Source organism: Cebus imitator, unplaced genomic scaffold (assembly GCF_001604975.1).
Source record: "Cebus imitator isolate Cc_AM_T3 unplaced genomic scaffold, Cebus_imitator-1.0 Scaffold174, whole genome shotgun sequence".
NCBI classification, from domain to species: Eukaryota; Metazoa; Chordata; class Mammalia; order Primates; family Cebidae; genus Cebus; species Cebus imitator.
In genome coordinates this window covers 2,446,480-2,469,057 of record NW_016107489.1, presented here as the reverse complement: position 1 = coordinate 2,469,057, position 22,578 = coordinate 2,446,480, and the positions used below count along the sequence as shown (strand labels likewise).

At 42.4% G+C, this 22,578-nt stretch overlaps 1 protein-coding gene across 4 annotated transcripts in view; it reads right to left on the bottom strand.

The window, feature by feature from the left end:
• Positions 1 to 22,578, bottom strand: part of RAB30 (RAB30, member RAS oncogene family) — a 94,686-nt gene that overhangs the window by 36,227 nt on the left and 35,881 nt on the right. For 2 of the 4 annotated variants that reach the window (XM_017544929.2, XM_017544931.2), the window contains exon 1: positions 19,474 to 20,089. The exons of the other annotated variants lie outside the window; for them this stretch is intronic. The gene's annotated coding sequence lies outside the window, so the exon portion shown is untranslated. Of the gene's footprint in view, positions 1 to 19,473; positions 20,090 to 22,578 lie in introns of those variants that run through there. 4 annotated transcript variants of the gene reach the window in all.

Sequence of the window (22,578 nt, the reverse complement as noted above, 5' to 3'; positions counted from 1 at the left end):
GGAGGGAGGAAGTAAGGGAGGGAGGGAGGGAGGAAGGGGTGAGTCAAGCACAAGAAGAATGGAAGAAATGCATTTTAGGCATAGAGTTCGGCTAGTATGGGGCCCTATAGTGACAATGAGCTTGGCATGTTCAAGGAACTGAAAGAAGGGACACTGAGACTAAGTACATGGTAAACAAGAAGGGAACTGAGAGATTGCTATGGGACAGGTCACATAGTCCTTGGAAAGCCAGGGCAAGGAGTTGGGATTTCATTCTGAGTGCAATGTAGGGTCACCTGGAGGCTTTTAAGAAATGTGGCACAAACCAATTAACATTTAACAATTTTTTTTTAGTCTTTGTAATGGAGGGTATTATGGTGTGGATACCAGCAGAAACAAACTGACTAGTTAGGAGGTTACTACAAACAGTCTAGGTGAGAGATCACATGGCTTGGACCAGGGTGCTGGTAGTGGGGATGGAGAGAAGGATATAAATTTGGGAGCGTTTCTGAAAATAGAGAAGATAGAACTTGCTAAAGGATTGGAAGAGGATGGGAAAGAAACAAAGAAATCAAAAGCAATACCTAGATATTTGACTTGAGCACAAGGGGGGATAATGGCACCACTTTGTGAAGCTGGGAAGATTGGGAAAACAGTGAGATTGGAGTGGAGTTGAATCAAGAGTCCTCTTCTGGCCATGTTAAATTTGAAATGACTCTAAGACATGTATGTGGACATGAATCTGAAGTTCCAGAGAGAGAAGTCTGAGGCTAAAGATACAAACGTGAGGGTCACTAGCAAACTGATGTTATTTAAAGCCACTGAATTATAAGAGGATATCTATGGAGAGTGAATCAATAGAAAAGAGAGCCATTTCGGAACCTGGGCATATCACCATTTAGAGACGGAGGGAAGAAGGTGACTGAAGAAAGCCCAGAGAGGTAGGAAGAGAATCAAGAAGTAGAGTGTCGGCTGGGTGCGGTGGCTCAAGCCTGTAATCCCAGCACTTTGGGAGGCCGAGGCGGGTGGATCGTAAGGTCAAGAGATCGAGACCATCCTGGCCAACATGGTGAAACCCTGTCTCTACTAAAAATAAAAAAACAATTAGCTGAGTGTGGTGGCGTGCATCCGTAGTCCCAGCTACCCGGGAGGCTGAGGCAGGAGAATTGCTTGAACCTAGGAGGTGGCTGCAGTGAGCCAAGATCATGCCACTGCACTCCAGCCTGGCACCTGGCGACAGAGCAAGACTCTGTCTTAAAAAAAAAAAAAAAAAAAAAAGAAGTAGAGTTTCAAGAAAAACGCTGATCAGTCTTGTCAAATGCTGCTAAGAGAATAAGTAAGATTAAAACAAATAAGTGGGCTGGGCATGGTAGCTCACGCCTGTAATCCCAGCATTTGGGAGGCTGAGGCAGGCAGATTCCTTGAGACCAGCAGTCTGAGACTAGCTTGGGCAACAAGGCAAAATCCTATCTCTACAAAAAACACAAAAATTAACTGGTCATGGTGGCGTGAGACTGTAGTCCCAGCTACCGAGGAGGCTGAGACAGGAGGATCACTTGGGCCAGGGACGCTGAGGATGCAGTGAGCTCTGGTCATGCCGCTGTACTCCAGCCTGGGCAACAGAGTGAGACTCTGTCTCAAAACAAAACAAAACAAAAACAAAGAAGTGGCCTTAGATTTGGCAACATGAAGGTCACTGGTTGACAGAGACAAGGACAGTCCTGGTGGAATGAGAGGAAGAGATTAGAATTGGGGGAGTGGAGGGGAAAGTAAGCCAAAACTATGGACAACTTATCAAAGTGCTCCTGAGAAAAGGGAAAGGGAAACTAGGAGATATTTACAGGGGGATATCATGTCAACAGATTTTTAAGTTTAAAAAAAAATTTATTTTGCAATATTTAAGAGACAAATTTAAAAAGGTTTTGGAAATTTGGGAGGGTTGGCTTGTTTCCAGATAAGACATATTAGAGTCTTTTTCAGTGAATCATTTTCAGTGATGACATACATTTAATCATGGCAGAGAAAGGGGACCTAATTATAAATTACAGAAATCTGTAAGACTTAATCTTAAAAAGTTAAAAATATGCCCAAGGTTAACAAATACATTGGTAGGCAGAGAAGCAAGGACACTAATCCAGGTCTGTTTTGACTTGTAAGTGCATTCTCTTTCTACACAACTGACCATAAAATACACAGCAGCATTTGCAGAAGGTCCCAACTCCAGGCTCTGAAGATAATCAGAAGAGTTGGAAGCAATCTTCAGAGAACTTAGGAGAGCCAATGCAAACACACACCCCCTTCTCACTTCTGTGTAAGCAAGTTCTGTTCCTCATACAGACTTCTATTATTACATTTTCACTCAAATGTCACTTATGTTTGCACTTCTGGCTGGGGTCCTACTGACTGCAGGACCCTCAGTACTTGCCCTTTCATGTTCAGAGTGAGTTGGTGGGGAAGATGGGGACATAAAAAAAATCAGTGCAGTGTCAGTAGAAAAACTTAATAGAAAAACTTTAGTGACTAAACTCTCCAGTGACTTAATAAGGTATAAAAGCTGGGCATGGTGGCTCACACCTGTAATCCCAGCACTTTGGGAGGCTGAGTTGGGCAGATCACTTGAACCCAGGAGTGTGAGACCAGCCTGGGTAACATGGCAAGATCCCATCTCCACAAAAAATACAAAAATTAGCTGGGCATGGTTGGCACCTGCCTGTAGTCCCAGCTACTAAAGAGGCTGAGGTGGGAATACCATTTGAGCCTGGGAGGTAGAGGGTGCAGTGAGCTGTGCCAGCCAGGGCATTCCAGCCTGGGCAACAGGAGTGAGACCCTGTCTCAAAATAATAGTAATTAATAATAATGTAGCAAAGAGGTTTTTTAATGTTTTTATTTAAATAGTTTTTGGGGAACAGGTGGTTTTTTTGTTTTTGTTTTTGTTTTTGGTTACCTGGCCAAGTTCTTTAGTGATAATTTCTGAGATTTTGGTGCACCCTTCACCCGGGCAGTGCACACTGCACCCAATGTGTAGTCTTTTATGTCTCACCCCCTCCCACCTTTTCCCCCAAGTCCCCAAAGTCCATTATTCTTATGCCTTGGCATCCTCATAGCTTAGCTCCCACTTATAGGGGAGAACATAACGATATTTGGTTTTTCATTCCTGAGATATTTCACCTAGAATAATGATCTCCAAATCCATTCAGGATATTGCAAATGCCATAATTTCATTCCTTTTTATGACTTGGTAGTCTGTCATAGTGTATATATACCACATTTTCTTAACCACTCATTGGTGGATGGACATTTAAGCTGGTTCCATGTTTTCACAATTGTGAATTGTGCTGCTATAAACAAGTGTGTATAAGTGTCTTTTTCATAAAGTGACTTCTTTTCTTCTGGGTAGATACCCAGTAGTGGGATTGCTGAATCAAATGGTAGTTCTACTTTTAGTTCTTTAAGGAATCTCCGTACTGTTTTCCACAGTGATCGTACTAGTTTATCTTCCCACCAGCAATATAAAAGTGTTTCCTTTTCAGCCAGGTGTTGTGGCTCACACCTGTAATCCTAGCGCTTTGGGAGGCCAAGGGAGGTGGATCACAAGATCAGGAAATTGAGACCACCCTGACCAACATGGTGAAACCCTGTCTCCACTAAAAATACAAAAATTACCTGGGCATGGTACCACGCACCTGTAGTCTCAGCTATTCCAGAGGCTGAGGCAGGAGAATCACTTAGTGAGAGAACAAGATTCCATCTCAAAAAAAATAAAGTGTTTTCTTTTTACCACATCCATATCAACATCTATTATTCTTTGATTTTTATATTATAACCATTCTTGCAGGAATAAGGTGGTATCTCACTGTGGTTCGAATATGCATTTCACCTGATAATTAGTGATGTTGAGTATTTTTTCGTATGTTTGTTTATCTTCTTTTTGAGAATTGTCTATTCGTGTCCTTCAATCACTTTTTAATGAGATTATTTGTTTTTTTCTTGCTGATTTGTTTGAGTTCCTTGTAGATTCTGGATATTAGTCCTTTGTCAGATGCATAGTTTGTGAATATTTTCTCCTACTCTGTGGGTTCTTTGTTTACTCTGCTGATTATTTCTTTTGCTGTGCAGAAGCTTTTTAGTTTAATTAGGTCCCATCTATTTATTTTTGTTCTTGTTGCATTTACTTTTGGGTTCTTGGCTACGAACTCTTTGCCTAAGCCAACATCTAGAAGAGTTTTACTGATGATATTGTCTAGAATTTTTATGGTTTCAGGTCTTAGACTTAACCCTTTTTGATCTATCTTGATTTTTGTATAGGATCCAGTTTCATTCTTCTACATTTTGCTTGCCAATTATCCCAGCACCATTTATCAGGGTGTCCTTTCCCCACTTTGTATTTTTGTTTGCTTTGTCGAAGATGAGTTGGCTATAAGTATTTGGCTTTATTCCTGAGTGTAAAAAGTTTTTTGTGTGTTTTTTGTTTTTCATTTTGAGACAGAGTCTCACTCTGTCACCCAGGCTAGAGTGCAATGGCACAATCTCGGCTCACTGCAACCTCCACCTCCCAGGTTCAAGCGATTCTCATGCCTCAGCCTCCTGAGTAGCTGGAATTACAGGCATGTGCCACCATGCCCTCTAATTATTGTATTTTTAGTAGAGATGGGAGTTTTGTCACATTGGCCAGGCTGGTCTCGAACTCCTGAACTCAGGTGATCCATCTGCTTCAGCCTCCCAAAGTGCTGGGATTATAGGTGTTAGGCCACCACCCCGGGCCAAAAGGCCATGTCATTTTTTTAAAAATAAGAGTTATGTATTTATGTCCAGCAAAAGTGAACATGGAAATTAAGGTAAAGATCATTTTGTTTATTTCCCCTTTGCCTGGCTAACTCAGGAAGCAAGTTGCTAGGAAGTGACCTTTTGTCACCTATTTTCCATGCCAAGCATGTTTTACCATGTGCCGGCACAAACCTCCACTCCCCTGCCCCATCTTTCTCTCACCTAGCTTCCCATTAACTGTTCTAGTTTGCTTCTTCCTTCAGGGCAGCAGAGATGCCACCTGATCTTTCCATCTCTGAACCTTTATAACACTAAGTTACTAGTACACACAAATTTAGCTCTGGATCATATTTGGTGTTATAATCATTCTCTGATTCAAATATCAGAGTGGGAACAAGAGTACCTTTTTCCTGTAGGAATTTCAACACAATTGTTGGCTATTGTTACTTACTGTGAGAGGTAGCTTAGTAGAATGATTCACATAGATATGAGTTGAAACTGTGGCTCTGTTCCAACTCTCACAGACTGAATGACTTTGGGCAAGTCATTCCCTGAGACTCAGTTCCCCTAACTAGAAAATGAATGGGAATACTACTACCTACTGATGACAGTGGTGAGCTGTCTAGATTAGCTACTGCCATCACACTGCCTGCAGCAGGAAGGCGTGGCTGGGGCTTCATGATCCCTGGAGCCAGTGAGAGCCCGGGACAAGCAAGGGCTCCGCCCCCTCAGAATTGGGGAGGGAGATACCCAGGTGCCACTGCAGCTGCCCAAACCATGGTTGTAGACACAGGCCTCCAACTCCATGGAGCAAGCAGAAACCTCCCCCCAAATCCTGGCACAGCTTCAGCCACCCAAAACACAGCTGCAGACCCAGGCATCCCTGTACTCTTGGGAGCCCAGGAAAGACCCCCGCCCTGCCTTGCCCTTGCAGGCTCAGAGGTGCCTGCTCCCACTGCCTGGCCTCACCTTACTCCTTGTGCCTGCTATAATCTCAGAGTAGGGTTGGGGTCAAGCTCGGGCACTGTCACAGCCTGGCTGGGTGTGCTCATGCTAGGACCCTGCTGCCTCAGGGGACAAGCATGGGGAAAAGCCAAGATGGGGGCTGAGGGCAGCTCAGCACTGGCCTGTAGTTGCTCATTGGCATGAGTAGCCTAGACACCGCAACTGAGGCAGGTGGCAAACAAGCTCGTGGACAGAAGGGGTTGGGTCCCTGTTGAGGCCCCAGCTTCAGGCCAGGTGAGCTGCCAGTCCCACAAACCAGAGTAGAGATTTGTGATGCCTTTTTTGGCCTGCCCATGGACCAATTGCATGTACTTCTTCCCTTCTGAGACCCATAAAAACCCTGGACTTAGCCAGACCACAGAACAGAAAGAGGATGAGACAACCAGCTGTCAAGAGAAGCTGCCCTCTCTGCCAAGAGCTGCAGACAATGGGACAACCTGCTTGCAGAGTGAAGCCACCTACTTTAGGGCCTCCTCTCTGCTGAGAGCTACAGAGAGGAGCCACCAACTCTACAGCCTTCTCTCTGCCAAGAGCTGCAGATGACAGGATGACCAGCTGCAGAGAGGAGATACCCTCTCTGCTGAGAACTGAACACTTGTGGGGACCACTTGCCTGCAGAGAGGAGCTACCCTCTGCTAGGAGTTAAACACTCATCAGGACATCCTGGCTATGGAGAGGAGCTGCCCACTGAAGGTCTTCTCTGAGCTGTTCTATTGCTCAATAAAGCTCCTCTTTGTCTTTCTCACCCCTCTACCTGTCTGCATATTTCATTCTTCCTGGTCATACAGGACAAGAACTTGGGACTCACTGAACGGCAAGGCTAAAAGAGTTGCTGTAACACAAACAGTTGAAACATGTCCCTTGCTTGCCAGGTTATGGGTGAAGAGGAGAGAAGAGCTGTGGCCCTCCAGGAAGCCCAGACCTGGGAGCTCCCTGATCCAGGGCTGTGACTCCCTCCTTGGGGCCCTGTGGCTCCTGGCACCTCCAAGCTTCCAGGTTCCACTTCATTCCCAGTGCCAGTTGGGAAAGCTGCTTGTAGTGTGCCTGGTTCAGCTGCAGCCTCGCAGGGAGCTAGCGCCCATGCCGGCACCTTGAGCTGCCCATCCTGCAGCAGGAGCTGGCGTATCTGGCTGTGCAGAGGCCAGACACCATGCTCACTCTCATACCTCTCACTGCTCCACACCTGACTCCAGTCTCCCTTGAAGGCATGGGATCCAGGCTGGTAGCGTGAGCTGGGAGCAGCCTGCCAGGCCGAGTGGGCAGAACAAGCCCAGAAGGCCTAAGCAAAACTGGGGCAAAGGCGCTACCTGCCACAGGTTTCCGGCCAGAAAAGTGACACCCCAAAGATCCCATGTCACTACCTCAAGGGCTGTTGTCAGATTTAAATATTTTTGTAAAGCACCTGTCACAGTACCTGGCATATAGGAAGTGCTCTATAAATATTAATTCCCTTCCTCCTAATGACTTTGTGAATGTCACTTTTATCTCTCCAACAAGACGTTCTTGCAGACAGATCACATACATTATATATTTCGTCAGATCATCCACATTCCTGGCACATAGCTCAGTGCACCATAGGCACTTAATTAAGTACTTCTTGGTTTGATCACAAGTAAAAATCATGGCTATAGGTACACCTTACAATAGACCAGTGTTTTCTAAATGTTGGTACCAGATGAACTACATTAAACTCATCCAAAGAGCTTCTTTTTTTGTTTTTGTTTGGTTTTTTGTGGGGAGGGGCAGGGAACAGGGCCTTGCTTTGTTGCCCAGTCTGGAATCCAGTGGCACGATCATAGGTCAGTGATGCCTGGACCTGCCAGGCTCAGGTAATTGTTCCACCTCAGCCTCCCTTGTAGCTGGGACTACTAGCACATGCCACCACGCTCAGCTAATTTTAAAATTTTTGTAGAGACAAGGTCTTACTATGTTGCCCAGGCTGGTCTTGAACTCCCAGCCTCAAGTGATCCTCCTGCCTCAGCTTCCCAAAGGGTTGGTATTACAGGTGTGAGCCACCGCATTTGAGCCAAAGAGCTTCTTAAAAGTAAAATTGCTAGATCCCTTTCCTAGATATTCTGATTAAGAAAGTATGTTCCCTTAACTTCCAATAATTGAGAAAGGTCTTCCAATTTTTACTTTAGATCTTTTTATTAGACATTTTACATTGCTTGAATTTTTAAATAAGTATCCTTAATTTTATAATTTTAAAATAACGACAACTTTTAAATAAGAAAAGAAAAACAGACCAGAATCAGAAGTGGAATCTAGAGTACTACAAAAAGTTTCTTTCATTAGTAATGCACAATTTAAAAATAATAATAATGAAGTAAAAATATCCCCTGGTCACAACTGTGGAAATATGAGCATGGCCTGATATCAGATGATCATTTTGTTTTTTGTTTTAGATAAAATAATTATGTTGTGTCAAATGTCTTTATTCTTAGAAGACACATGCTGAAATGAGAATTTCAGATGAAGTGTTATAACGTCTGCTACTTTCAAATAGTCCAGCATATGTGTATATATGTATATGTACATATGCATATATACATACATGAGAAATAAGGTAAAATGTTAACAATTGTTTAGTTGGTGGGTATTTGGGTGTTCAATTTATTACTCTTTCAAATTTTCAGTATGATTAAAATTTTTCATAAATAATAGTTGGGGAAAAAATATTATTAGTTGATTCTGGTGATAACCCAGCTTGGGAACCACTGCTTTACCCAACAGATTTGTCCCTGAAGTTATAAAAATAAGAATTCTGAGATACACAACATATAAATGATCTGAAGGCAACAGTATTTAAAGAAATTTCATGTCACAATCTCCCCATAAAACACCGTCTCCTAATTAATTGTTCATAAACCTACATTTCACACAGGATTTGCTTAAAGTCAGCGCTCAGACAAGACAGACTTGAAACGTTGCTTAAGGCAAGAAGAGACATGCACAAGCACAAAGCCTGAGGATTGGTTGTACTTGAGTCCTATCTGCTCCCTAACTCCTGTCTTGGTGATTTTACCTGCTGAATATTTATCAAACCAGTCCCCTCCTCTCCTGCACTCCTGCTACTGCCCTGGGTGAGACTTCATCCTATCTCCCCTTCACCAGTGCTGAGAACCCCAGCTGATAGCCCTGCCTTGGGTCCTATTCAGCTCAGATTTATTTCCACCTTGGTTAATATACATCCAAAACACATGCTGGCTAGTCACTCTCTGACTGAAACCCTACAATGGCTTCCCATTTCAAAACCAAGTCCAGAACTCTTCAACCTGTTTATAATACCCTCTCAACTTTCCCAGCCTCAATTCTCACCAAACTCACACTTTATAGCCCAGAAAGAGTGTATTTCCCATGATACATCTCACCTCCATGCTTCAGTCCCTGCATTCTTATTCCACCTTGCTCAGGCATCACTCTCCTTCTGGAAGCTTTCTTGGTATCACCGCCTGCCATGCTTTCCCTCCCATCTCCCATACAGAGGTTAGAGTCTCCTATTTGGTTCTCCCACAATACCTTGACAGAGCTTAGGCCCTGTAGTGACCGCACTGCTCACAAGTATTTACTTATGACTATCTACTCCATATCTTGGGGCCTCTTGGGGAAGGACTGGATTTTATTCATCTCTGTAGCCCCAGTACTTACTTCCGCTTTGCCTTTCTGATGCTCCATTTTCTCATCTAGACAATCAGAAGAATACCACCAACTTGAAAGTTTAAGTATTAAGTATTCAAAGCTTACCGCAGGCATACAATAGGCCTTCAGCACATTTGATTAATATTCTCAGCATCTCCTGTTTTTTGCTTTCCAATTCTGCCCTTCAGGACCAGCCTCTTATACTGGCTCTGTGTCCAGCAAGGACACAGCAAGTGAGCTCCCCACCCATCTACATGCCTAAATAGTGAGGGTCTCAAACTCCAGATCTGCCTTGGGCTTCCCCGCTCTGCAGGTGCCCTCTGGACTCTAGGATGACTCAACTAAGGAACCAGCACAGTACTGCAAACATTTCTTGAGCAGTTTTATGCAAGGCAATATCCCTGCTGCAGTGGAAAGTTATATAACATGTACAAAAAATTTATGACCTCTTATAGGGTAGGGGAAGTGTGGGAAGACAATTAGACAAATGAAGGCAGTACAATTCAAAGAAGGAAAAGGTTGTATGTATCTGGGGGTAGGCAGAAAAGCCTTAGAGGAAGTGGCATTTGAACTAGACCACAAAGGATGGATTAAACTAAGAGGCTGTTTCCAGAACACAATACCGAAATGCTCCTGCTACTCAGAAGAAAAGTAAAGTAAATTTAGAAAATGCTGCCTACTATGTACCCCTTTAGATTTGCAATGCACAGTAACAAGCTCTGAGAAGTCTTGAAGTAAGGAACCCTACTTAACTGTGTTTAACCCAGCATCCCAAGTTTATTTGACTACTAGTTAGTTCCCTATTTCTTTCCTCCTGGAGAAGAGATTTATAGCATCTTTCCAGCTCTGAGATGTCTTGAACTCAGGAACCCTATATAACTCTGTTAAACCCAGCATCCCAAGTTTGTTTGTACACTAGTAAGTTCTCTATTTCTTTTCCCCTGGAGGAAGATGTATAGCAACTTGGAGAACATACTTTAAGAAACTACAGGTTAAATGTTACCCTTTCAAAGTTATCCATTTGCATTTTATTGGGACTTCACATTGATAATACCTTAACATCTGATTTTTTAACAATACAATAAGCAATTTTTAAAATTCTCCTGACATTTTGTCAGAGGAGAAAAAGCAATGGAAGATACTACAGAACTAAGAAGTTCCTCTTGTGAAGCACAGTATAGACCACAAGGCTTTCTATCAAGTGAAGGAAACAACACATCTCTGACTGAATCCATTCATCTTTGTTAGGATGTTTACACTCTTATAGCTGCCCTCACTCCCTCTGCAACCTGCTGACTGGGTAAAAAAATACCAGACTTGAAAGTAAAGGGAACAACATTGCACAACAACAAGCCCACAGGGCATGCTTTGCTCTTTATATTTATCAAACAGTTGTGCTTGTAAAAGACAAGAAGGAAAGAAGCATTGCAGCTCATCTGTCCCCACTCCTGAAAGTACAGTGCTGAATTAGCCAGTCAGAGTTAACATGTTTACTGGGAATGAGGCACTATGCACATGATACAAAGAAAAATAAGGTCTAGTCCTTACTTCACAGGCCAGGACAAATAGGTAAACAAACTGTAATGCAGCCAAGTACAAGCAAACACTTTGATAATAAGAGGGGAGTACACAGAAGCTGGGACTCACTCCTTACTTTTGCCTGGGCTTAAGGTCAAAAGAGAGGCATGTTAAAATAAGGAAAAATTCCTCTTTGTTCTTAAAGAATTGAAAAGGAGTTTTCCAGGCAAATAAAATATATACATACGTATAGATATACAGATACAGATAGATGTTATAGATATAAAGCCAGGCATGATGGCTCATGACTATAATCTCAGCACTTTGGGAAGCCCTTGCTTGAGCACAGCAGTTTGAGACCAGCCTAGGAAACAAAGTGAGACCCCCGTCTCTTCAAAAATATTTTTAAAAATTAGCCAGGTATAGTGGTGTGCATCTGTAGCCCTAGCTACAAAGGAGGCTGAGATGGGAGGATCACTTGAGCCTGGGAGGTTGAGGCTGCAGTGACCTCTGATCATGCCACTACACTTCTGCGTAGGCTACAGAGCAAGACCCTGTCTCAAAAAATAACAACAACAACAACAAAAACCCACAAAAGCACAGATATATATACACATGTAAAAAAAAAGCCATATGGCTGAGTAGAATAGGATATGTGATATATGATATGGATGTTTGTCCCCTTCAAATCTCATGTTGAAATGTAATCCTCAATGTTGGAGGTGGGGCCTGGTGTGAGGAGTTTGGATCATGGGATGGATCCCTCATGAATGGTTAGCACCATCCCCTTGGTAATGAGTCAATTCTGCCTCTAGCAGTTCATGTGAGATCTGGTTGTTTAAGAGTGTGGCACCTCTGTCTTCACTCTCTCTTGCTCCCACTCTCACATGTAACATTCTGGCTGTTGTCATCCTCTGTCATGACTGTAAGCTTTCTGAGGTCTTACCAGAAGCAGATGCCAGCACCATGCTTCCTGTAAGCCTGCAAAACTGTGAGCCAATTAAACCTCTTTTCTTTATAATTTTTCCAGCTTCAAGTATTTCTTTGTAGTAATGCAAAAATGGACTAACAATAGGATAGGGCATGATTGAAAAGAAAAAAAAGAGCAGCCAATCTGGAGAAGGTGTCACACTGAACAATGGCTTCTAATTTCACTTATTCCAAAAAGCCCACAAAAATTCAGTACTTTCTTCTTATTAACTAAACCTTACAAGAACAGAGAAGACAAGAGAAGACATGGTGTCACATTTTGGAAGCCTGGGAAGCAGATGAACGAGTAGTAATTGACTTAGCATACTGAGAAAATCTAGAACTCGGCTTATTAAAACCACAGAATCCTTAAAAAGCACAGGAACTGACAGTACCTTGTACTCCTAGAGCGGGTTTATGGGATGCTAGAATAAAGAACACAAGATAGAAAGCTACTCAGGAAGTTAGATACCTATATTCCCCCTCCTCATTAACAAAACTCCAAAGGCTTGTCTCTGGAGAGCACAAAACAGAAATATCCAGCATTTGCTTGAAATAATCTGAGAAAGGGGCTTGGGGGATACAGAGCAAACTAATATATCCATCAACTGAAAACCAGTGAACCTGAATGATGGGTATATGGGGATTCACTGTATTACCCTCCCTACTTTTGTAAATCATTAGCATTCGGCATAACAAAAAATAAGAGTATCTCTGGCCTGGCAGTATCCAGCGTGGTTGACGGGGAAACATCATAGATAAGGAACTATGTCTACGGAAGGTAGAATGCAAAGTTTCCCATATGCCTTCTCTTGAGTACCAAAGCATAGTCAGGTAGAATCCACCATGCAGAAAAGAGTGAAAGACTCTTCTTTTGTGAGAGTACCCAAGGTAAAACTTGAAGATGCTAACATCAGGGGATCGCAACAAACAGCCCATCCAGATCACCCTCCTATGAGGCTCAGAGCCAATTATCTCTATTCTGTATTTAGAGTTTCCTGATGGCACTTTTTAAAAACCGCTTTATGGAGATTCAAATCACATACCATATAATTCACCCTTTTAAAATATACAATTTTGCTCTAGGAACTAAATAAAAAAAGAAAGTAAAATGTACAATTCAATGGTTTTTTTTTTAGCATATTCACAGAGTTGTACAACCATCACCACAAACAATTTTAGAACATTTTCCATTCCCCCAAATAAAATTCTATACGCATTAGTAGTCACTCTGCATTCCCCCCACTTCCCAGCCGCAAGTAACTACTAGTCTATTTTTTTGTGTATGAAGATTTGTCCATTTTGGCCATTTCACATAAATGAAATCCTATACTGTGTGGTCTTTTGTGAGTGGCTTCTTTCACTTAGCATAATGTCAAGGTCTTGACAGCTTTTTTTCTTCCCACTCTTAATCAGGAGCAACACAGCCAAGGATCACATTTTAGAGCGACATCTTGGGAAAGCCTCTAATAAAGATACAGACCATGGCAAACACACAAAAAAGCAACTTGAAGGAAACAGATACTATGCAAGGGCAGAAATACCACTAATATTCTCATAAAAATGAAATAAAACTGCATCCATGAAATGAAAATAGGATGCTATATAAAGGAAACAGAGAACAAAAAGAGCTCTTAGATGTTGACAACATAATAGCAGAATTTTTAAAATATCTTTAATAAAAGGATTGAAAGATAAAATTGAAATCTTCTAAAGAATAAACTCAAAAGACAAAGATATGGAAACAGCAGAGAGAAGTTAAGAATATTGTAAAGGTCCAGTACAGGAGGTCCTATACCCAAATAAGAGAAATTGCCAAGAAAGAAGAGAAAAAAGAAAAATTATAACAATATAATTCAATTAAATTTCAGAGAACTGAAGGATGCAGGCTGCTATGTTGAAAGAGTCTGGCACACCAAGCACACTGTGAAATTTCAGAAAATTGCAGACAAAGAGAAGACTTTACAGACTGTCAGAGACGGGGGAAACAAATAGGTTATATATAAAGAATCAGAAATCAGAACCCTTCCAACTTCCCTGCAGCAACAATTAAAAAAACAATACAGCAATGACTTTAAAATCTGAAGGAAAATGATTTTCAACTTAGAACACAATACCGAGATAAACTATCAATAAAGCATGAGAATAGAACAAAGGTGCTTTAAAGTATACAAGACTCAGAAATTCATATTCCATGAAGCGTTTTATAAGACGCTCCTACTTTAGGAGGCTAAGACAGAAGGACTGCTTGAATGCAGCAGTTTGGGAGCAGCCTGGCCAACATGGCTAGACCCTATCTCTACAAAAAGTAAGAAAGCCAGGTGTGGTTTTCTAGACTGTATCTCTACAAAAAGTGAGAAAGCATGCATCTGTGGTCCTAGATACTCAAGAGGATCACTTGAGTCCAGGAGTTCGAGGCTACATTGAGCTGTTTCACATCACTGCACTCCAGCCCGGGCGACTGAGTGAGACCCTGTCTCAAAAACAAAAATAAGCTCCTGGAGGTATACAAGTGGTATACAAGAAACAGCTAGAGATCTAGTCCAAAGACAAGCAACAAAAGACCCCAACGTAACTACCACAGGAAGTAGCCAACCAGACTAAAGACATATAACTCAAGAGACAGACACACTGAAAACAGTCATCACCAACAACCCCGCTGCCATTAAACTCTTGTGTGTTGTGTTCAAATATTTTAAATATATAATATAAAGTTTTCAAACATACATAAAAGTAGGGCCCCTATACTCATTACCAAAATTCAACAATTACCAAGGTTTTGACATGTTAACTTAATCTATCCCATTTTCCCCCTTATTTTTTCTTTGTTTAAATATTGTATTATTATGTATTTTGAGACAGGGCCTCACTCTGTTGCCCAGGCTGGAGTGCAGTGGTGTCATCATAGCTCACTACAGCCTCAACCTCTGGGATGAAGTAAATCACCTGCCTCAGTCTCCCAACGTGCTGGGATTACAGGTATGAACCGCTGCACCCAGGCTGTTTAAAGATTTTTAAACAAATTCTATATCATACCGTTTTATTCTTATATACCTCAGAAGTCATCTCTATATTATTCATCTTACATTATACTACTATTCTCACACCTGAATTAAAGCAATTCCTTGATATCATCCAATACCCAGTCCATAAAATTTCCCCCAACATCTCAAAAATGTCTTTTTACACAGCATATGCATACTTGTAACAGCACAATTCACAATCACAAAGATATGGAACCAACCTAAGTGCCCATCGACCAATGAGTGGATAAAGAAAATGTGGTATATATACACCATGGAATACTATTCAGCCATAAAAAGGAACAGAATACTGTCTTTTGCAGCAACTTGGATTGAGCTGGAAGCCACTATTCTAAGTGAAGTAACTCAGGAACGGAAAACTAGATACCTTATTTTCTCACTTGTGGGAACTAAGCTATGATCACACAAAAGCAATACAGAGCAGCATAATGAAATTTGGAACCTGGGGAAGGAGTGGGCAAGGGGGGTAAGGGATAAAAGACTACATATTGGGTACAGTGTACACTGTTTGGTGGACAGGTATACTAAAATATCTGGAGTCACCACTGTACAATTTACCTATGTAACCAAAAACCACTTGTACCCAAAAGCTATTTAAAAAAAATTTTTTTAAATGTCTTTTCAATGCCAGGTGTGGTGGCTCGTGCCCATAATCCTAGCACTTTGAAAGGCCAGAGCAGGAGGATCGCTTGAGCCCAGGAGTTCAAGACCAGCCTGAGCAACACGGTGAGACCTCATCTCTTCAAAAAATAAAAAAATTAGTTGGGTGTGGTGGTATATGCCTGTAGTCTCAGCTTCTTGGGAGGCTGAAGTGGGCGGATTGCTTGAGCCCAGGAGGTCAAAGCTGTGGTGAGCCATGTTCACGCCACTGCACTCCAGCCTGGGTGACAAAGTAAAACTTCGTCTCAAAAAAAAAAAAAAAAAGTCTCTTTTTGACTGGGTTCAGGGGCTCACACCTGTAATCCTAGCACTTTCAGAGGCCAAGGAGAACTAATCACCTGAGGTCAGGAGTTCAAGACCAGCCTGGCCAAAATGATAAAACCCCATCTCTACTAAAAATACAAAAATTAGCTGGGCGTGGCAGCACACACCTGTAATCCCAGCTACTCAGGAGGCTGAGGCAGGAGAGGAGGCAGAGGTTACAGTGAGCCAAGATCGTGCCATTGCACTCCAGTCTGGCTGACAGAGTGAGACTTCGTCTCAAAGAAAAAAAAAAAGTCTCTGCAATTAAACTAAATTGTGTCCCCCCACATGTCCATATGTTGAAGCCTTAATTCCTAGTACCATAGAATGTGGCTGTTCATGTATTTGGAGATAGAGCCGTTAAAGAGGTAATTAAGTCAAAATGAGGTCATTAGGGTGGGCCCTAATCCAATCTAACTGGTGTCCTTATAAGTGGAGTCTAGGACATGTAGCAGGACACTGGGAGTGTGCATATACAGAGCAATGACCATGCAAGGAGGTGGCAAGAGGCAGCCATCTGCAAGCCAAGGAGAGAGGCCTCAGAGGGAACCAATCCTGCCAGCACCCTGACTTTGGACTCCTAGCCTCCAGAGCTGTGAAAATATCAATTTCTGTTGTGTAAGCCACCCCATGTGCGGTATTTTGTTATGACAGCCCTAGCAAACTAATACACAGACTATCCTAAGCCAAACAAGGTTCACACATGACATCTGGTTATAATTCTTAAGTCACTTTATTATTTTTTCCATGTCACTGACTTGTTACAGAAGCCAAGTCAGTTGTCTGACAGAATGTTCTACATTCTAAATTTTTCTGTTTGTTTCTTTAGAGTGTAATTCAACTTGTCATGCTTTCCCCCATCTTTCCAATATATGAAAGTTAGCTCTAGAGGCTTGGTGAGATTTTTATGAGTCAATTTGGGTAAGAATATTCCAAAAGTGGTGCTATGTGTTCTCTCTCTTTTTTTTTTTTTTTTTTGAGACAGAGTTTCGCTCTTGTTGCCCAGGCTAGAGCGCAATGATGCGATCTTGGCTCATTGCCACCTCCGCTTCCTGGGTTTAAGAGATTCTCCTGCCTCAGCCTCCTGAGTAGCTGGCATTAGAGGTGGATGTCACCATAAGCAGCTAATTTTGTATTTTTAGCAGAGACGGGTTTCTCCATGTTGATCAGGCTGGTCTCGAACTCTCAGCCTCAAGTGATCCACCCACCTCAGCCTCCCAAAGTGCTGGGATTACCCCACCCAGCCTGCATATTGGTCCAGGTTCTTTTCTGCCTCTATTTGTCTTGATCATGTGCTGATGAAGCACCTGCTCATCTCCTTCACACTATTTGTTTGGATTAGTTGGTGACATTCACTTTACGCTACAGAAGAGTTTTGCTTTGACCTACTCCTTGAGAGTTGAAAGGAGGCCAAAGAGAGACTAGAAGTAGAAAAGACAGAGCCATGCATTCTCTGTGACCATATTCCTACCAGATGTCCAGTGTCTGCCCACACCACAACCCTGTCAGATGTCTCAATAGTAGTGATCCTTATTTCCTAGGATTCACTCACATCCGTGCTCACTGACTTCCCCATTAGAGTCTTTTAAACACCCTGGAAATCTAAAGCCAGATTATGAGCCAGAGTTTAGATCTAAAAGTTACAACAGTAACTTAAAAAGATTGCTAGGTTTGTGCTTGCTTCTTGCTTTAAAAAAAAAAAAAATTGTTTTAGTAATACAAACACAGGTGGTTAAACCATACAGAAAAGAGAATGATGAACACAAAAGTCAGGATATCATTATGTCTGTGAGGAGGAAACAGGGTATGATTTCAGGGCAGAGAGTTGACAAACAGCTTCTAGGGAACTAATAATGTTCCATTTGATAAATTGGATGGCAAATTCACAATTTTCCTTCTTTCATTTTTTGAGACATTGTCTTACTATTTTGCCCAGGCTGGTCTTGAACTCCTGGCCTCAAGCAATCCTCCAACCTCAGCCACCTGAGTAGCTTGAATTGCAAACATGTGCCACTGCATCTGGCCACAATTTTAATGTTCTTCTTTAAATTGTAAATATGCATTTAAAACATTCTTTCATATGCACTGTATGTTTCACATTAATTATTTTTATGTAAGCAGTCCACCATAGCTAGACCACAGGGTTTGAAGAGTAGAGTAAAAGGAAAAAAGACTGGAAAAGGAGTTTACCCTAAAAGCAAATAGGAACCTTAATGATCCTCTCTTGGAGTAACATTAGGGAACATTTATACCCAACATCAATTAAAATGGCTTTCTCATAATCTATCCATCAACAATGATAGAAAAATCCATTTTTTCCCCATCTTTAAAAAAAAAAGAAAAATCCATTTTTTCTAAGTTACCTAGATATGATCTGCCCGACATCTTAAGCATCTCATTGGGAAACATAATAATATGGTTTTGAGGTATTTTTCCAGGGAGAGGAGCTTCAGCCTGCCCTAGGGAACACTAATTTGCCTCTAATTTTTTTTTTTTTTTTTTTTTTTTTTTTTTTGAGACAGAGTCTCACTCTGTTGCTCAGGCTGGAGGGCAATGGCACGATCTCGGCCCACTGTAACCTCTGCTTCCCAGGTTCAAATGATTCTCCTACCTGAGCCTTCCAAGTAGCTAGGATTACAGGCACACACCACCATACCCAGCTAATTTTTGTATTTTTAGTAGAGACGGGGTTTTACCATGTTGGCTGGTCTCGATCTCCTGACCTTGGGTGATCTGCCCACCTCAGCCTCTTAAAGTGTTGGGATTACAGGCATGAGCCACCGAGCCCGGCCTGCCTCAAGTTCTTAAATGATACAAAGCTGGGAGGGATGCAGAACAAATGTTTTACAGGACAGAATTGGAATATATCTTGGCAAACTGGAGTGACAGGTTAAATCTAGGCCAATTTATAATAACATCTCCCATTTATTGAGAACACTCTATATGCCAAGAGCGTTACATAATTTATCTCGTTTAATCCCTACAACCACACTGTGAAGCTGAGATCCAGGAAAGTAACTTGCCCAAGGTCATAAAGCAAGTTAATAGCAGAGTCATGATTTGAACCTAGGTTTGAAGGTTTAACTTTCAGTCTCAAGTGAGATTCCTACGGCCACCAGAAATTAACATTCCAAACTGAATCCTCTGCTACCACATTGGGAATTAAGAAAACAATAATAAATAAATAAATATCTCAAACTTCTTTTATTCACCCTGTCACCCTCAGAAAACTGCATCGCCCACCCCCAACCCCCTTGGGCATATGAGGGTATCAGATACCTCCAAAGAATGATCAAATCAAATGAAAAACAAACAAAAACAAAAAAGAATAATCATATCAGGCCATTTTCATTAATGTAACACTTGGGGACTCCCGACAGCTGCCAGGAAACCTCCATCTGTCTTCAAGAGCAAGTCTGTCCTCAAGAGCAAGCTGTAACAGGATTCTCTCTGCAATCCATTCCCAGCTCAGCCATGTCTGCCTCCCCATCTGTATTTAAGACTTTGCAAAACCCAAGCTCTGCAGTTATAAATGGAGGCCCCTTACCACAAAGATTACTGAGCAAGACCCCTCAGCCAGGCCACTCCCTACCTTCAATTTTGTCTTGTCCTCAGGGGCACTGTAATTTGATGGGTGTGTATAGCTGAGAGAACAGCACAAACGGCTCCAGTGCACAGTCATATCCAATGGAGCTATCCCGAAAGACAGCCAGAGAATTTTAATGAAAACCAGAAAACCCCTGGCCGCTAAGTCCAACTGCAGTTCAGGCCTGCCAGCCCCTCCCCCTGCAGCTAAGGATCTCTGAGCCAGCTTTGCCCCAAAGAGCAAGGAAGAAAATCCATTTTGCATTCAGTAAATCCTGCCATAGCAGCCACTTCCCAGGGTCATTTAGGTTAAAGGTGAGGCATATGATAACTGCAACAGGACGCAGGGACCCAGAGAGGCATAGGGTGTGGCAGCAGCAGATTTGAGCCAACAGATTATGAAACAGTCATTTTAAAAAAAACAAAAAGTCTTTCCTTCTGCCAAAGCTCTCTGCCCACAGCTGCATACAAGGCTAGTGAGGAATCTTAACAAGCTTAAAGGGACCGAATTTCAGATACTTGAGAACCAAAGGGGAGGAAATAAGTGTTTTGAGCACTAACTACGTATCAGGTGCTCTGATCTTATTTCATCCTCACTGTGAGATGGGAACTGTAAACTGCATGTAACAGATGAGAACACTGACTCAGAGAGGTTCCATAACTTGTCCAAGGCACATAGCTAGCAGCTTCCCCTAAGCAGGACTGAAAGTTCTGTGTAGGTGAGGCTCATCAGAAGTACCAAACCTTTCGTTCACAGAGGGCAGAAAAAAATAAATAAAAAGAAAAAAAGAAAAAGAAATACTAAACTCAAAATCCTGAACTATCCTGACTAATAAAAAGAATGATCATTTACTGAACGCTGGCTATGTGCCAGGCACTATATCATCTAATCCTCACAGCAATTAGGTAAGATACAGGTCATTATTACCTCCATCTAATAATTGGCAAACTATGGCTAAGACATTAAATAACTTGATCAAGGTCACTGCATCTCCAGGATTTGAACCCAGGGCCAGAACTATCTAATTCTAGAGCCCTCACCTTAAAACACTCATCCTAACAGCATTCAGATGGGAGCCACCTAGATCATCATGCCAAGCACGCAAGTTGCAGGGAGATTTCTGCTCCCCTCCTCAGCAGGTAATGCATATTCCACACTTGCCTTTCAATTCCTCCCAACACTCTTGAGTGGAGGCACAGAATCACTGCCACTGGGAAAGCTGATAGCTATGTTTCCACCTTCCCATGCACCACGGACTCTGCTGTCCCGACATGAGTGAAGAAGAAGGCCACCACCATGATCCAGAGATTCCTGTGAGTATAGAAGCAGACAGCTTCTTTCCCCGGCTCTGCTCCATAGGCCCATGCAACCTCAAGCAGCAACCTCGCCCTCAACAGCTCACAGGCCTGTTTTGTATTCTTAACAGGAGACCACGTGCCTCCTTTTAGAGCAACTGTGATTTCCCAAGGGAGATAACTGTCTAGACACACCATCTATCTTGACAACCAGCCTGGGCCACACGATGTTAGATTTGATCACTAAGATTTTAGGCTCTGTGTTCAGCTCTGCAGTGAAGGCTCTGTGCTTGGCACCTCTGGGTAATCAGATTGAGTATCACTCAGTGCAACAGCTGACACCCTGGGTTAGAACTGTCTTCCCAGCCAGGTAAGTGTTACCTGAGGGAAGTCATAGGCATCTTATGGATCACACACACACAGGCACAACACACAAACAGTTCTATTAATGAGGCTGAAACATGACAGAACTCTTCTATGCATGTTCAGAATTATTTGACTGGTTGTGGACTGAATACCTAATATGTATCAGATATGGTGGTGGGTACATTCATAGCCAATATCTTAATTGACCTGCACAACATTCTGTGAGATAGATAGAATTGCTATTATATGAATGAGCCAACTAAAGCCCAGTGAGATAGCATAATTTGCCCAAAGTCATACAGAAATGGCAAAGCTCAGGTTCAAATTTTCCTTTTTTTTTTTTTTGATGATGGAGTCTCACTCTGTTTCCCAGGCTGGACTACAGCTGCTCGATCTCAGCTCACTGCAAGCTCCGCCTGCCAGGTTCAAGGGATTCTCCTGCCTCAGCCTCCGAGTAGCTGGGACTACAGGCAGGTGCCACCACACCCAGCTAATTTTTGTATTTTTAATGAAAACAGGGTTTTATTGTGTTGGCCAGGCTGGTCTCGAACTCCTGACTTCAAGTGATCCGCCCGCCTTGGACTCCCAAAAAGTGCTGGGATTACAAGCATGAGCCACCACACCTGACCTCAAATTCATTTTTAATATGACTCCAACACCCTTTCTGTCAATTATGAGTCCATTCATTTACTTCTCAGTTATTGAGCTCCTATGAGCCAGCTTCTGTGACACTTAAAGAGGATACAATTGTTAATGTAAGGTAGATCCAGTCACAAAAGAACTAACGTTCTCCTGAGGAGAGATGACAATGCAGATAGATAATTACACAATGATAAGACAGGGCCTTAGAGGAATGATGGGGTCAGGCCTCTCTGAGAAAGTGAGATATCAGCTGAGATCTGAAGGATGAGAATGAGCCAGGCATTTGCAAAGCTAGGGAAAGAGTGCAGGCAACAGATATAAGAATTACAAGGTTCGGCTGCAGGAAAAGGCTTGGCATGTCCAAGGAACATAAAAAAGAACAGGCACCAAGGCTGGGTAAGCAACAGGGAAAATAGAACGGTTGAGATGAGACAGAACCTTGTTGACCATGGAAAACACTTTGAATTTTGTTCAAAGGGCAATGGGAGATCAAAGAAGAGTTTTAATCAGGGAAATAGTGTAATCTGATTTGTGCTTTAAAGAGATAATTCAAGCCAGGCACAGTGGCTCACGCTTATAATACCAGGCATGAGTGGCTGAGGCAGGTAGATTATGAAGTCAGGCGTTCGAGACCAGCCTGGCCAACATGGTGAAACCCCGTCTCCACTAAAAATACAAAAACTAGCCAGGCATAGTGGCGTGTGCCTGTAGTCCCAGCTACTCGGGAGGCTGAGGCAGGAGAATTGCTTGAACCCAGGAAGCAGAGGTTGTGGTGAGCCAAGATTGCACCACTGCACTACAGCCTGGG